The following is a 16418-nucleotide window of genomic DNA, read 5'->3' on the forward strand; positions in this document are numbered from 1 at the left end:
ACTCACTAGAAAACATGATAATGCTTAAGGTGGATGGAAGCAGAAAAAGTGGAAAGCCACATTCCAATTGGATAGATTAAATCAGGGAAGCCACAGCCCCAAGACTACAAGACCTGAGCAGAGCTGTTGATGATAGGGTGACTTGCAGGAAAAACAGACATCCCATGGGACCTTATGGGGCCTGTTCATATTGGGGGCATAGCAGCCACATATAGTCGGACCTGATTTGGGCTGCTGCTGTAGTCCCCAACCAGTCCACCAAAGAGTAATGGATTTTTCAATTTCTTTTTGGGCTGGTTTTGGGCTGGCCTTTGGAAAAGAGCCATGCCTGGGGCACATTCTGGCCACATTCAGGGAATGCATCATGTGCACATCCTGCCCCCAATGCTGCTGATGGCAGCCCTTTTGGGTCATCTATTTGAAGCCTTGAATGTGTGTCAATCATAAAGTCACCATAAACTAAGATTAATTTAAAGATATCGAACAACAATGACAAACTTTCATCACTTGGCTTACGAGTATGGGCAGAAAACTTCTGGAAGGCTTTGGTAAAATCTGGACTTCATACATATTAGTGTTTTACACAGTGGCAAAGAATTATTTCAGTCCAAACAAATCCATACTATTTATCTTAGATATATCATTTTTTTCATTCTAAGAATGTATTTTCTCAGAACAAAGTTTAAAATTATGGCACAGTAACTTGCTTATATAGACCTTATTCAACTGAAATACAGTTATGACTCTTTTCTTAACCTCAATTTCCTTTTGAAAATAATGTAGGTTTAGGGCTAATAATCCTATTAAAGAACTGACATGCTCTTAAGTACCCCTCCCACCATCATCTTTTCATGAATTTTTTTGGGTATATTATTTTTAAAAAGCCTTTTAAAATTTACTCATATTTCCACCCTGAAATTATAGCTTTATGTATCTTCTCATATTATATTTTCTTTTTAAAAAATCAGTGTATTTGGCATGAAAGCACAGATTCTGGGGGTTTTCCAATATAGATAGAATAGAATAGAATAGAATAGAATAGAATAGAACAGAAAATAGATAGATGAAGACAACTGTTATAACAAAGAGCATACAAAAGAGTTGTTATAGCTAGTTTCCTTGGTAAATTACTTTTATGGAAACTATAGGTAAAAGAATAATGAAAAAACATCCTCCTCTACGTACTGTACAGAAAGAGCACATGGACTATTGAAAGACTATCCAGGGGGATGTAAAGAATAACCAAAATTTTCTCATCCCTGATAAAAGCGGGAGTTCGGACATATTTGTTTGTGGAATCTTTGTTTATGCAAAACATTGACTTTTTGGATCTAACTACTAATAATTTTTTAAAAAATATTTGCAAGAGTCAGCAGGGTGTAGTTGTTTGAACGTTAGACTGCGACTCTGAAGATCAGGGTTTGTTTTCCCTAATCGAAATAAAAATCCACTGGGTGACCTTGGCCAAGTCACACTCTCTTAGCATTAGAGGATGGCAATGACAAATCCTCTCTGAAGAAACTTGCCAAGAAAACCCTATGATAGGTTTGCCTTAGGATCTTTATTAGACAAAAATGATTTGGAAGCACACAACAACAACATGTTTTTGTTTTGTTTTTGTTTTTTTGCACAAAACAGGGTGCATTTCAGGCAGAGACTGATGTTTCTGTGCAAAAGGTTTTTTGTATTTTAAATAAAGTCTTTGGACAAATGAAATTTACACCCAAATCCCCAAAATGCAAAATGCAAGAATGCAAATAATAATAATAATAATAATAATAATAATAATATAAGCAAAAATTCTTGTAATCTCAACTATCATAACTCTTTCTTATGTAGAATGCTAGTAGGTGAAAAAGAAATATGCAATCTACAGTCCTAGCATCCACAACATTTTATTTGCCCTAAGATATTTTTATATTAATAGAATATTGATATTTTATCATCACTGTCATCATCATAATCTTTGAAAACAAATTCTGTATGTTAAGAAATCTACAATTTCACCATAAAAAAATGTAAACTCAAAAATTATATGAGCAGGAAAAGCTAGCATAAAAGAGAGTTGAAATTTCCACATGAACACATAGTTCCATGGTGTTGTATTTGTACATTTGTGGATATTATTTGCCAAAAGAAACATCTTCTTCTTCAACAAATGTCAGATTTTATGTGCATTCTGAAGTAGTCTAGGTTGCACCTGCATTGCAGGAATAATGCATTTGCTTTAACTGCCATGACTCCATCCTATGGAATCCTGGAATTCGTAGACTGTTGTGGCACCAGAGCTCACTCACAGAGAAGGCTAAATATCTCACAAAACTACACATCCCAAAAGTCAATGGAATTGAGACATGCCAGTTAAAGCATTTAAAGCATTTGTTGCAGTTAAAACTGCATTATTTCTGAAGTGCAGATGCAGCCATAGATTCTATGCAGACCACCGTTTTTTTCACACTCTGACAGTTGGATGGATGCTATTCATCTAATGCCAAATTATACTTTGGTACTATGTAAACAGACAATTAAAAAGCCTGGGCTTGTGCACATCCTCCTACCCTTACATATGTGATGGTACTGTACCTTCTTTCCTGATTTGAAACAAAAGACTGTTTCCCACCTTGTAAAAAAGAGAGAGAGAAAAGAAAGAAAGAAAATACAGATCATGGTCATAAACCAAGATCAGTGGCTAGTTGCTAGGATTTAAAAATTACAGGATGCAGAAAAAAGACCACACATGAAAAGAAGTTAAAGATTGTGAAGTTGAAGGCTTTCATGGCTGGCACCCATAGCATTTTTGTGGGTGTTTTGGGCTATGTGGCCATGCTCTAGAAGTGTTTCTTCCTAAAAGAACATGGCCACATAGCCCCAAAAAACCACACACACACACAAAAACTAAGTTAAAGATTCTTGCTGCTAGATCATGGACTGACTACAAAACCATCACGTTGTGTTGCTAGACTAAATCATTGAATTTCCCTCTCTCTGACCAATTTTTCAGGAAGAATGAGGATAAATGTTTCATTTATCCATGTACTGGAATGTGGGCCAATGAGAAAACTCCCTGCAACCACTGGAATAATTGTCTTTATTTGGCTCTGGTTTGGAGACCAGAGCATTTTTAATGGCAATCATCCTCTCATGTCTTGGGCCTTCATGTGCTTTTGTCAGTCCCCTCTATTTGGGGCTAAGCAGGAATTTAGAGGCAACATTAAGTATGTGTATCACATTCTTTTTTGCCTACTTCATGCTCCATTCATAGTGAATAGAGGTCAATTTAATTTTCATTAAGTGACTAACTGAACATGTGACTCACTATTACTGGATTTTTTTGGCTTTCAATAGATTCTAATCTGACCACATAATATTCCTTATATTATTGATTCGGCTGTTTTGACATGAAATCCCATGGCTAATTGTCTCAAAATGAGGTGTATATGGTAGCACAGCACAAAGCAGAGACTGCTTTGATGTAAGGGTCAGCAAACGCCTAAAGGCATCTACCTTGTAAGTATTTGCTCATCAAGGCTTTCTTGCACAACTAGCAAATTGAAAGAGGTGTAGAGGTGACAAATATCCTTGGCCATGGTAGAAGGACTGTGGGTGTAGCCACACTGATGAATTAAAGTGATTTGACATCATTTTAACCTGCATGATGCTATCCTGCAGAATACTGGGGGTTTTATATTGGTGAGGCACCAGAGCTCTCTGACAGACCAGGCTGGATAACTCACCAAACTATAAATCCCACAGTTGTGTGGGATAGAGTCATGCAGTTAAAGTGGTGTCAATCCACTTATCTTTCAAATGACTTTATCCCTGAAAGAATGGGAAAATCTTTAAGAATTGTGTTTGATGGGAAGATAAAGAAGACTGTGATCATGCTTGGAATAATTAGGTTTAAAAGTTTTGTTTATTTATTATTTATTAAACCTTTGCTTTATTTCATTCTTGTATGGAAGAATTAAAAATTTTCAAACATTTTCTCTCTGCTGGATAAAATTATAAGAGTTTTTCACACTTTTGATGGTTTTTCACACATCAGAACGTTTTTGAAAAATTGTGTGAAAACATATTTTTTTAAAAAAAATCTGATAGTATTGGGCAAAAGTCCATTTGTGCACAAACAGTGCATTTGCACAAAATATGTTTCTGTGTAACAATATTTTTTTCTGATAAAAGATTAAGGGTAAGATAAGTTTTTTTTTATTGTTCTGCACAAAAATGATGTTTATTTTTGCAAATGTTTTTTTTACAAAGAAGTCCTAAATTCCAAAAAGAAATCTCATATTGTTTGACAGCATGTCCTGATAACTCAAGATAGTATTTCTCATTGAGGTTGAGAAAAATTGTGATTATTTTTACATCACTGCCATATAGGGTCTTTAATGTGTGAGGAACCATTACTTGGCATCTGATTTCTTTGACCAGGCCTTATTTACACCTAGAGAAGTTCACAGTAGTGTTCCCCTCCTCTTAATGTAGGGAGTCTGATAACACAATTCTGTAAACTCTAAACTCTTAAAGATTTAATGAAACAGGACTATTCATGTTTGTTATGTAAATAAAGTCTTGCCTTCTTCCCAATTTCAAGAAACGTATTTTAATTGATGCCTGTGGCAAGTAGCAAAGCAAACATGCTCCATGTTTTACAAAAGGATTTTAGAGAAATCTTTGAGTGTTTATGTTATTTAACAATGTTCTCATTTTTTGTACATAGTGCAAAAATCAACCATAAAATGAGATGATTGGTTCTGTTCTGCAATATTACCATATAAATGGCATGTAGATGCATTCACTCACCTCCCAGGAAGTATTAGGAAGCCAGAATCTAATTAAAACTACAGTTAAAATTCAGTAAAGCATCTGCTTTTCCTCTGGTTGAGAGCATTATTTATTATCTAGAATTTTAACCTGTCTTCCTTTCTCCTGTAAGTTTCAGGAAGAAAACATATACATAAAGAAAATTAAATGCTGCAACTGAAATAAAAATGCTACAGTATAAATATTTTCAAATTCATATGACTATAAAATAACTTCCATAAATAAACCACGAGCTCCTTCCAGAAAATATTGAGGGATGTTCTACAGATTAAAGATTGTGAGTAATTTTATGTATTTAACCTATGATTTACATGCCAATGAAGTTGTTTTCATGAAAAAAATATTGCATGTGTATAATTTTGTACTATTACAAGATTACCCTGCGTACACGCAAAACAAATGAGAGGCCCGTTTGCCACTTCCTAGTGAGTATCCAACTGTAAAAACAAAATGTATGTGTTATACCTTACAAAACGTATGTATGTTACAAGTTAATTCCTAAATATTAGTCCTTTTTTCCCAAGAATTATATAATTTGTGATGTTGCCCTCATACACAGGCCTGGTCAGATTTTTTTTCTTGATGCAGTATTTCAGATCATAAGTAGCCAGTTTTAACATTCTAACATGGTGAAACTTGCTGAATGGCTTGAACTGCTAAGAGGATACTGGTAATTAATATACCACTGGGAAAAGGTGGCTTTAACATATATTCCCCAACAGTTCTAAAGGGAAAAAAGGAGACACATACATGTAAGTCTTTCTTCAGTGCAGGATTTAGAACCATCTATGCCTTCAGATGTTATTGGACGGCAATCTTCTTCAAGCCAGCATGTCTGATAGTGAAGAATGCTATGTCAGTTGTAAATGAAATGCACTGTGTTTATAATTTTGGGTACATCTTTTCAACAAGGTTTTTATCTTCCACAGTAACCTTTACATCTTTTGTTGGTATAACTGTGCCTATGGGCAGCCAAGACTGCACTATTTTTATTGTTTTCAATTTTTTTCTCTCTCTCCCGAACTTCTAAAAAGCAGAGCTGGCTTTCTGAACTGTTAAAAACTGTGTGTCTTTTTATTTTATTTTTTAAAAAATATTTCAGCTTGTTTTTAAAGAATGTTTTTACCTATTTTTATCTGTTTCACTTTTTGCAGGAGAAGGTGAGGCATTGCATGAAATAATATCCAGTCTCCCAATTGGCAGAAAAAGGCCACAACTTTATTGAATACAGCTGACAGGGCTGGCCCGAACGCATGGGCATGGATCTGTCATTGACCAACCCGCCTGTTGATCGGTGAACCAATGGCCCAGTCATAGCCAAGCATTAGGATGGCAGAAGGGTATCCACTGATCACATCTTCGCATCCTTGTCCCTTTGTCACCGAGGGATGCTGTTCTGGAGTTTCCCTCACAATGGCAACCCCTCGCTGCCCCCAGCGCCTTCAGTCTCTTAGGGACCCCTGATCCTGTACACAGCTGCACAGGAAATCATGCCCTCCAGATCCACAGCCAATGCTCCCACCCCAAAAATTGTGACGGCACTCCCAGAAGCTTAAAACCAACTGGAGAGAAGAGTGGGTGGGAAAAGTCAGCTGAGAATGGTGCTGGCCTCCCCAGCCATGTGGCCCTTTATAAGCTCTCTTGGCCTATCAGGGCTGGTGCCAGGCAGAAGTCCCACCCCCCCTAGCCTACCGACCAATCAGAGAGCCAGTCTTTGCCACCAACAGGGGGTGACTTCTGGCTGAAAAGACCTCTGGGACTTGTAGTTCCAGCGACTACCGGAAGTCCCGCCCTCCCAGAGGCCCAGGCAACCAATCCAGCAGCCGTATGTTTCAGAAACTGAGAGGCAATAAACAAATACCTCAACAATAAATAAACGGAAGGAAAATACAAAGAAATAAACTTTAGTCCAGGACAAGGCTGTACAAATTAAGTAGATTATGCAAACAAATGTGCAAATAAATAAAATGTATCAGGAAATTGCAATAAAATTCAGTGGAAGAGGACACAAAATCTTACAAAGTTATGAAACAAGGATGAAAAAAAGATTTAAGGGAGATTCAACAAAATCAAGACAGAAAGATTTTCATACTGCTAGCCATGACAGAAAATATTTTACTGTTTGTTGCATGATTAAGTGATGTGTGAAAACCAAGCAGCCATCTTTGCTCACAAGAACTCACTCAGTTTTCTTTGTAACTTCTAAAAGGGGTTCTTACATTTTTGAATAGAGAAGGGCTAATAATAATAATAATAATAATAATAATAATAATAATAGATTTATTTCTAGCCCGCCCAATCACAAAGAATCTGGGCGGGTTACAACAATAAAATACAACAAATTACATTAGAGTTAAAAATCAAACCCTAGACCTACCACCCCCCTTCTGCTTCACCTGCAGAAGATTGTAGGATCAATTCTTGACATGGCTAATTAGAAAGAAGTTAATCAGCTGGGATGGAAATGAGTCCCTGCTTGAAGTCTTGCAGAGTAGACAACATTGGGCTGGTTTGAACAATGGTAGCTGATATATTTATGGGAATATCTAATGTCTAAGTATTTCAGCTATATTTTTTGTAGTAAGCCAATCCAAAGGAATATCAGAAAATCAAGGAAACAGCTCATCAGATTCACCTGGCTCAATCATATCAGGTTCTTAACTTGTTTACTAGTACAAGCATCTCACTGAATAATTTTATCTCATAGGAAACATGTCATCCATCACGTGTCCCTGATTCATTAACTGACTCAAAGGAGCCTATCATTTTTATCTTTTGTTATAATTTTAAAGCAAGTGAAAAGTTTCTTTTTCTTTTAAGTGCTATTTACTTATTCCAAGATCTGGAACCTTTTAGTTAAATAACTAAATGATTCTTTTTCTAAGACTCTTAAAGTGATCAGATATTCTCCCTTATTTTTGCAAATGCACATATATTTTAATCAGTACTTTGCATTGTTTTTCTGTCATGCTTCCCCAGTTCTCATTATCTATTGGTATTTATCGCACTTAGAGAAGCTGACTTTGAAAACATTGTAACAATCGGGAGAATCTACCCTCTGTAAAAGAAAAGAAAATTATATCTGTATAAAGATAACATTGGAGTAATTTGTTCATCAAATCAGAATCACAACTTATTGGCATTAAGAATGTTTCCATTATTGCCACATGACTGGCAGAAGGAAGACAACATATTAGCATGGGAAACCCAATTTATCCATACACACAAAGAAAGGAAAGCTACCATCCTGACAAAAATATCCCTAACCCACACAGCATCCTCCTGCAAGTGGGAAAGTAACAATTGTTGCCAATAAGACCTTTTCTCCCCTAAGGCTATTTGCAACAGAGGATGAGGAGAAAATCTTTTTTTGTTAGGGCCACATAGGAAAGGAATTGATAATCCCTGCACATTTATTTTTAATATCTATTAAACCCTTAGTTCTTCATTGTGAGTAAAGTGTGGCTGGCAGGCTGCATGTGGCCCAAACCCCTTTTTGTGGACCCTGAAGGCTCCAGGGCTCCCTAGCAATAATTATGCTTCAAGAAATCCATTCTTGAAATTTGCTGGCACAAGCAAACAACTGTATTATAAAATTTAGAACAAACATGCCAAATCTTGACATTCTATTACACTACTATACTGATGATGAACTTACTATTTGAAAGAATTTTAAAAGCAGTGTTTTGAGCCTTAGCCCATGGTAATAACCTGTTAACATCCTCTGCTTTGGAATGAAAGTGCTGTTAACCACCCACCTTCAAGAGCCAGATTAAAAACCAACAAGTATAATGAAACTGTTAAAGAAGTGATAAGGAAAAAAAAGCAACAGCAGAAACAAACAGATGTGAAATAGCTTATACTCTTTGCACTAATCCATGGATGCATCACTTTCATTGTATAAACATCAGAAGGACTCATACATGAACATCAGTCACAGACGTAATGACAGGACAGATGACAATCAGGACTGGGTACAAGCAGCCTACCAAGACATTTCTTATACAAGCCATTCTAGATAATATTGTATCTAAATTCCCACTAGTGCAGGCACAGCACCTCTGCTCATATGTTAGAAGTTACTAATTCCCCCGACTCTGTCTTCAGCATTTTCCCCTGTCATGTGCCCACTCTCCTAAACACACACGGAATCAGATTTGTAGTGCATGGGGGTCCATCATAATCCTGCCACATGTAAACTTAAGTACTTCTGCTTATGTGAGTGAAAGATTAGATCCAATTCCCTGTGTACTAAACAAACAAAATTCTGACTGAAATGCATCTTCAGAATGAAAACCACTGAACCACTGATGTCTTGAGATGATTTTCATATCATACTTTGAAGGCAGTCCAAACCCATCAAAGTCTATTTGAATCTTTTCATTCACCATCAATGGGGTTTGGATCTTGCAGCAACTCTGCTTGATAACAGATTTGTGTGGTCTCTTGGGTGGCCACTCAAGGGATTTTGCCTCATATTGAGTCAACAAAAAGTTACCTAGCCTGCTAATAGACACATAAAATTAAGTTGATGTTTCTCTCATGATATGATACCCAGCAGGATTAATTTCCAAACAGCGGAGCATCTATTAATGAATAAAACAGATGCATGCCTCAGACCTAGCCTCCTATCGTGTGAGATCTAAGCACAGTAAAATAACCCAATGTATTTTATAACAAGGCAGTAAAATTTGATATGAAAACTAGTAATGGCAGTCTTGGAAATCTAAAATGTCTTTTGCAGGTTTATGAACAGAATAACTTTTTCCATGAGATTATGTTACAGAAGAACCCACTATAAAAACAGTAGTGTAGTAATCACATATCCATTTCCCTAAGCATTGGGGGTGCAAGAGCACCATTATTTATTTCTATGCATGTGTACATATTAGAGTCTTGAAATTTGGCAATAAAAATCAGATGTGCCACAAAACAGCAGCCTCTCTTCATAAGAGGCTCTGAGTTGTTTTAAGGGGCTTGTGGTAAGATATCATTGGGATGCAGAGTACTTTCACTAAATCAAGTGAAAAATTTTGTTTGGTTTCTTTAAACAATACCACCCCCTTTCTGTAGCAAACCATGATCTCTTTGGATACCAGCAGCCATAAATGGCAAATTGTATTACAAAATTCTTCTGCAGTTTCTAAAAAAAAAGAGCAAAATCCTGAAGCAGCTGTAAGTGTCTGTGTCTGTGGAGATTATCACACAGAAGATAAGAATGGGAGGAAAGAGGATTGCTCCCATCCTTATCCTGTCCTATTCGGGGGAAAGATGATCACACACTGCATGCTTATCGTGTTCTTCTCCTGTCTGTGAAATGTCATGGACCCATCATTTGGTATTAATGAGAATATCTGTAAATGCCAAATGATGGGTCCATGACACTTCACAGATGTGAGAAGAATGGCATAAATATGTGGTGTGTGATAATCCTTCCCTCAATTGAGGGAACAGGACAGGAGCAATCCACTTTGCTCTCATCCTTATCTGTTTATTTACAGAAACATTTCACTGTCACCCTTAACCGCCACCTGGGCAGCCAGCTCCTCAGGTTGATTCAAAACAAACAAACAAAAACAACTGAAAAATTGAGAACAGGAAAACTATTTTAAAAGCATACCAAATAACATAGTGCATTTTGTTCTTCCCCCATCTTGTCTTGATTTAGCATAAGTTTAAACAATCCAGGACCCCATATTACTATCATTATGATGGCTTTCATCATGAGGTTCCTCTGCCTAACTTCAAAATTTCATGTAACTTGCTCTGTGTGTCAGTTATGCTCTTTCTTTGGCTTTGAAAAAGAAATAAGTGACAATATAAAACATTTCCCCAAAATCAGAGAGAATATATAGAGAGAATCGTAAGAATCGTTCACACACATACATATGTCACACATATAACATAAAAATCACCTTTTTTTTTTTGTTCAACAAATGAACAGCTAGTACTCATTTGTTGTGCAGGACTAAAGAACCTGACCTCCAGCTTGTATTTCTGTAAACTAGACAGCAACCTTTTGCCAACCTTCAAACACTAATATTTTTTCCACTGGTATAATGTACGTATTCGTACTCTGCAATAAGCATAGCATGACCATCTGAATTGTGAGCCCTACTCCAGGGCTTGGAGGGCAAGGATTAATTTCCCACCCAAAAGCAAGCCCCAAATACCTCCCTTTTTCTTTGTAGCTGTTCTCAAAATGAACAGAACTCACATTACATCATTTCTTATCAAAGATGTTTGAGGGTACTACTCAGAATGAAGCGGAGTGGGGGGCATTTTCACATGTTTTCATGCTTTTGGTGGATGCTTTGTATGGTTTTCCAACTGCTTCCAATTTTTATAAATTGGGTATGTTGGAGGGACTGGTGGGAGAACTGGTGCAGGGCTTCAGGAGTTCCAAATGTGGAGTGCAGGGCCCCAATGCGGCCTATGGACTGCCCTCTTTCCAATCCCCAGCAAGAAGAAATGCACAGATGACATGGAAACTGACTGTTTCTTTCTTAAGACTGAAAATCCAGACCAGAATAAGAGGTTACACACACACATCACTGTACCATATTATCAACTTCAGTCTATACTCAAGTATAAGTCGATCTAATTAATATATATATATATATATATATATTGAGGCGAGGTTTGGGGGCCAAAATTATGGATTCTGGACAGGTCGAGGGTAAAATTTAGAAGACATCTGGGCTGTAAAAGAGGCTTGAGGGGCAAGTGCATGTCCTTTGACCTGCTCCTCAGTTCAGCTGTCCCCACAGGAGACAGCTGGACTGAAGGGGAGATTTGACAAGCGAAAGCCTGCCCACCCTCTGCCTCCTCAGCTTGGCTACCATGCTGAAGGGGGGGCTTCAGGAGCAAAAAGTCCACCCTTCTCCTCCTCCTCAGTTCAGCTGTCCCCATGGAAGACAGCCAAACTGAAGGGAAGGTTTGAGGGATGAAACCTCACCCTTCCTCCTCCTACTCAGCTTGGCTGTCACCTATTAACCCGGGTATAAGCCTTCTTCTGCTTTCTCCTCTCCATACATGCTTTCTAAATGGATACTTGATGATCCAGCATACAGCAATGTGTAAAGTGCACATTTATCTGTAAGAGATGGTCATTCATCCAAATAATTAGTAATGAGGACAGTTGTGGGTTGCGGTCTACACCTCTTAAAAATAGACTATAATTGGTCAGTTTTTCTGTTTTCCAAACAAAAAAACTCTTCTGTCTATTTTCAAATGTGTATGGAATCATTTCAGCAAATTAGGTTAGGGTTTTTGCTATTTCCTTTAATGATACACACTTAACACAGAGATAGTTTCCTGCTTTTCTGCATATTTTTTGGCATAATGATGGGGTAGATTTCTAATTTCCCTGAATACTGGCCAAAATGTTATCTTCACTTCCTGTATGCATGCTGATTGTCACATATTTGGTTTTTATGTATTTTACTACTGTTGATTTCTGCAAAAACAAAACAAATAGAAATATACATACATTATTGATTTTACAAGCTAGATTAAAAAATTACAGAGCTCAAGAAGGTTACTTTTTGGGATTATGGCCTAATTTCCACTTACCTCTTGATTTGATTCCTGAACCAATTCCTGAAACCATTTCAGCAAACACAGTGGTTCCCACTATGTTTGCAGTGGTTTCAAGAATTGGTGCAGGAAGTGACAGCCACAGCTTGCCCACCATGCCTCCCTCTGTCCTCCTGGCCATACCAGGGGTGGAGGAGAAGCCAGGGAGGAAAGATAGAGGCAGGTCAGGAGGATGGGCATGGAGGTATAGCCGGGAGGCCAGGAAAGCCGCTGCCAGTGGGAACCAGGGTGGATTCGAATCCGATTCAAATCCGCCTGGTTCCCACTTGAGCTGAATTCGATTCAGTCCAAAAACCACCCCATTTTACCTTTTTGATGCAGGTTAAATGGGTAAAAATGGGTAAAAACCATGCCCCCCTTTCCGAATTGCTTCAGTGATTCGAATTAAGTAGGAACCATGGATCATTTGGAATCATGATCCGGTTTAAACAATAGTGGGAACGAGGCCTATAAGTCACAGAATCCCTAAAACTCTAAGAGCTGCAGTCTCAAAAGGCAACTTTTTCCATCTCTAGGCCATATAGCTACCATTGATCTATTGGCTGAAGAAGTGTTGTGGAATAGGAAATAGCAAAACTGTTTGGGAAAGTGCATTCTTCCTATATGGGCTTTGGTGTGAATGAGGATATTAAACCAAATTATTGCTTTACCACCTTAAATGTTAAAACATTGTACATGCAAAAGGAATCCTTTCCATGTGCGAAAAGTGTGTAAACTTCCATTCTCAGCTTTGACGCACATGCTGAAACCTCACATGCACTAAGTGCTTTGTCAGAGGGTTTTTTGTTTTGTTTTGTTTTTTAGTAATCATGACTTTTAAAAGTAACATATTTGAAAGCATTTCTGGTGGACAGCTTCTCCACACGGCTGGAGATAAATTATAGTGTATTAGACTTTATTAACAGTTCAGACCATTGCAGTAGGATAGCCTGAACAATTTTAGTTACTTTTATTTAGTTTACACAACTATTTAAATTAATTTGCTTCTTGGAAACTTTACAACATACTTTAAAAAGTGTTGATTGGGCATTATTTTTGTCATCAACTATGAAAGTATTTTTCCACATAAACTCTTACAGTAGGTAGTGCCCCAAATCTTTCACAGCAGCCCATTTTTCCCCTCTGTCTCCCCCACAATGAAAATAAATTCACTATACCCCTTCTGTAGCTCAGTGGTACCTCACATGTGTTAAATGAAGAAGGTCACTAGTTAAATCTCTGGCATATCCAGTTAAAAGGACTAGGTAGCATGTGATGTTAAAGATCTCTGGCTAAGAATCTGGAGAGCTAGTCTGATGGTAGTTCCAACCCAAAAAGGGCTATAGCTCTTCCATTCATCGTCTAGAAAAGAATGTTTTGCTGAAGAAGAATCATCACAACTTCTATAAAAGTTCACCCTTCCTATTAATGATGTAGAAATAACTGAGAGAGTTAATAAGTATGTGAATGGTGTATTGTAGTTACATTAATTGGACAAAGTCCCACAGCAAGGATTTTTAAGCACTTTCTACAGAATAAGAGGAGAGGTTTTCTCCTGGATTTTCAACTAGTTAAAAAAGCAGAAAGTTCAGAATAGGAATAAATTGGCGAATTTCATAAAAGGAATATGTCAAAATAGCAGTACGAGTATTAAAATGAAAATATCTTGTATGCAATGATAATACTAAAGGGAAAAATCCTAACACTATATACACCACCAGATGGATCTGAGCTGGCAGTAACTAATAAAGAAAGGAAGTCTTTGGTTTAGGTAGACATCTTGGTGAAAATGTCATTGTAATATGTAGTGGCAGTGAAAAAGTTTAATTTTATGTTTGGGATAATTGGCAAAACAATGCAAAAAATGAGGACTCTTATTATTTTCCTGTGGCTTTATTCGCTTGTTCTTCAGATGTTTATTGGTGGGGGAGCTTTTAAATTATGTGTGTCGTTTGCTAAGGTGAACCTATCACATGGTTTTCTTGGCAAGTTTCTTCAGATAGGGTTTGTCATAACCATCCTTTGAGCCTGAGAGAATATGACTTGACTAGGGTCACCTAGTGGGCTTTCATGGCTGAGTAGGGAGTTGAACCCTGTTCTCTAGAGTCATAGTCCAGTGTGCAAGCCACTACAGCATACTCATTAAAACACCACAAAATTGTCAGCATTGCTGGAAATTTTGTGGCAGTAACCACCAAATTTTGGCTGTCCTCACCATCATTTCTGCAGATTGATTCTCCCTTATGTGAAATGCTTGGGAACAGAAGTTTTTTGTATTTTAGAATATTTTGGATTTTAAAAGATTTGCATAGACAAAATGAGATACTTTACAGATATCCCATCTAAACATGGAATTCATTTATGTTTTGTATACATCTTTTAGGTGGGATACAAACCGCCATATAGTACGTATTCTATATGTACTAGGGTTAGGAAGGGGTGGTGCTTCTGCACCCCCCTAACCCTAGTACGTATAGAATACGTACAACATGGCGGCGCCCCTTCCACATGGGGGCCGCCATGTTTACGTACTGGACGCATAGCGTCCAGACGTGTCGCGGTGCCTATGACATCGCGAATGTACCAGCGGTGCCTCGCGACATCATAAAGGCGCTGCAAAAAGAAGCTCCGAAATGGAGCTTCTTTTTTGCTCCGTGCGGGAGCTGCGCGGTTTGGCTGCTGCAGCTCCCACGCGGAGCAAATGGCGCCGGCAGGAGACCGTCGCAAAGTGGCAGTCTGTATCCCGCCATACATATAGCCTGAAGGTAATTTTATATATAATATTTTATTAATGTTGTGCATAAAACAAATTTTGTGTACACTGAAATGAAAGCAAAGGCGTTACCATCCTTGCCACTCTTGTGGATATTTTTGGAGTATTTCTGATTTTGGAATTCTGAATAAGGTTGACTCAATCTCTACCACCAGGATAAACTCTGATATTAGTAGTGGAAAGAGCTTCACTTCTGAAACTGTCAGTAATGTTGGCAGCTTTAGGAAGGATTAAAAGCAGAAATATATTTTAAAGAACCAGAAGGAGGAAGGGGAGTGCTAGATAAAATGGAATAGGAAGCCCTCTCTCATGCTGGAGTTGTAAACTTTCTTCTCTTCTCCTGTCCCCATTTTTTTCAGAGATATCTAAGTGAAGCCCAATCCCACCAGCTACCAAATTATGCCCATTATTGCAGCTTCTACTCTTACTGTACCATAAATTCATTAGTGATAGATTATTATACCATAATTTGTCCTTTCCCCCTTTCCTTTGCATTTGTTATGTTGCTGTTTGTTAAACAATGCACTTTCTTTTTCCTGCTACCATTGTAAACTCTCTTTCAAATTAAAACTCCATGCCAACAAAAAGAAAATCAATTCATTCCTTACTGCAACTTCTGGTTATGCCAGAAGATGAGAAATTTCAGTGAACTGAAAATATTCATTGTATACATAAATACATTTATGCACCAAGACAGTTTCTCGATGTGGTTACGGAAAGAAGAGGCAGTCAGACTAGTATTTAGCTAGGCACTGATATGTTTGCGACTTCCATCTGAAGCCCATTTCCAGTTAATCATGCAAATCGCCCAGTGTCCATGAACAACCACAACCCATAGAAGTAGGCAAGCATTTGGGGAGCACAGTGGAAAGATGAATAAGTAAAAGCTTCTTTTCCCTGCCCACTGATGGGACTATGCCATGAATGTAACTCTGCCTGTGAGGATATGTACTGTGAGATCAAATTCAGGGCTTCTAGGGTGTTAACTTGAAACAGAATTTATAAGGAATCAATGGCTTGTGAATTTCAGTGCATGTTCATAACAAGGGGCAGGAATAAAAGTACAAGGTGATTCAAAATGAATGGTGCAAAACCGAATAAGAACAGCTTTACTTTTGTACCATTCTATCTGAATCACCCTGTATCACAGCAGGATAATGTCCACTATAAAAAAGAGATAAATTCTTTTCAGTCACATTTTGATTCACAAACTTTTAAAATAAGCACCTGCTTATCTATTCAA

At 37.6% G+C, this 16418-nt stretch overlaps 1 protein-coding gene across 7 annotated transcripts in view; it reads right to left on the reverse strand.

Annotated features, from left to right (window-relative positions):
* NAV3 (neuron navigator 3) overlaps positions 1 to 16418 on the reverse strand; it is a 445847-nt gene that overhangs the window by 251814 nt on the left and 177615 nt on the right. The gene's annotated exons all lie outside the window — the stretch shown is intronic.

Source organism: Sceloporus occidentalis, unplaced genomic scaffold (assembly GCF_023333645.1).
Source record: "Sceloporus occidentalis isolate IW3139 unplaced genomic scaffold, rSceOcc1.0.p SCAF_5, whole genome shotgun sequence".
Lineage (NCBI taxonomy): Eukaryota > Metazoa > Chordata > Lepidosauria > Squamata > Phrynosomatidae > Sceloporus > Sceloporus occidentalis.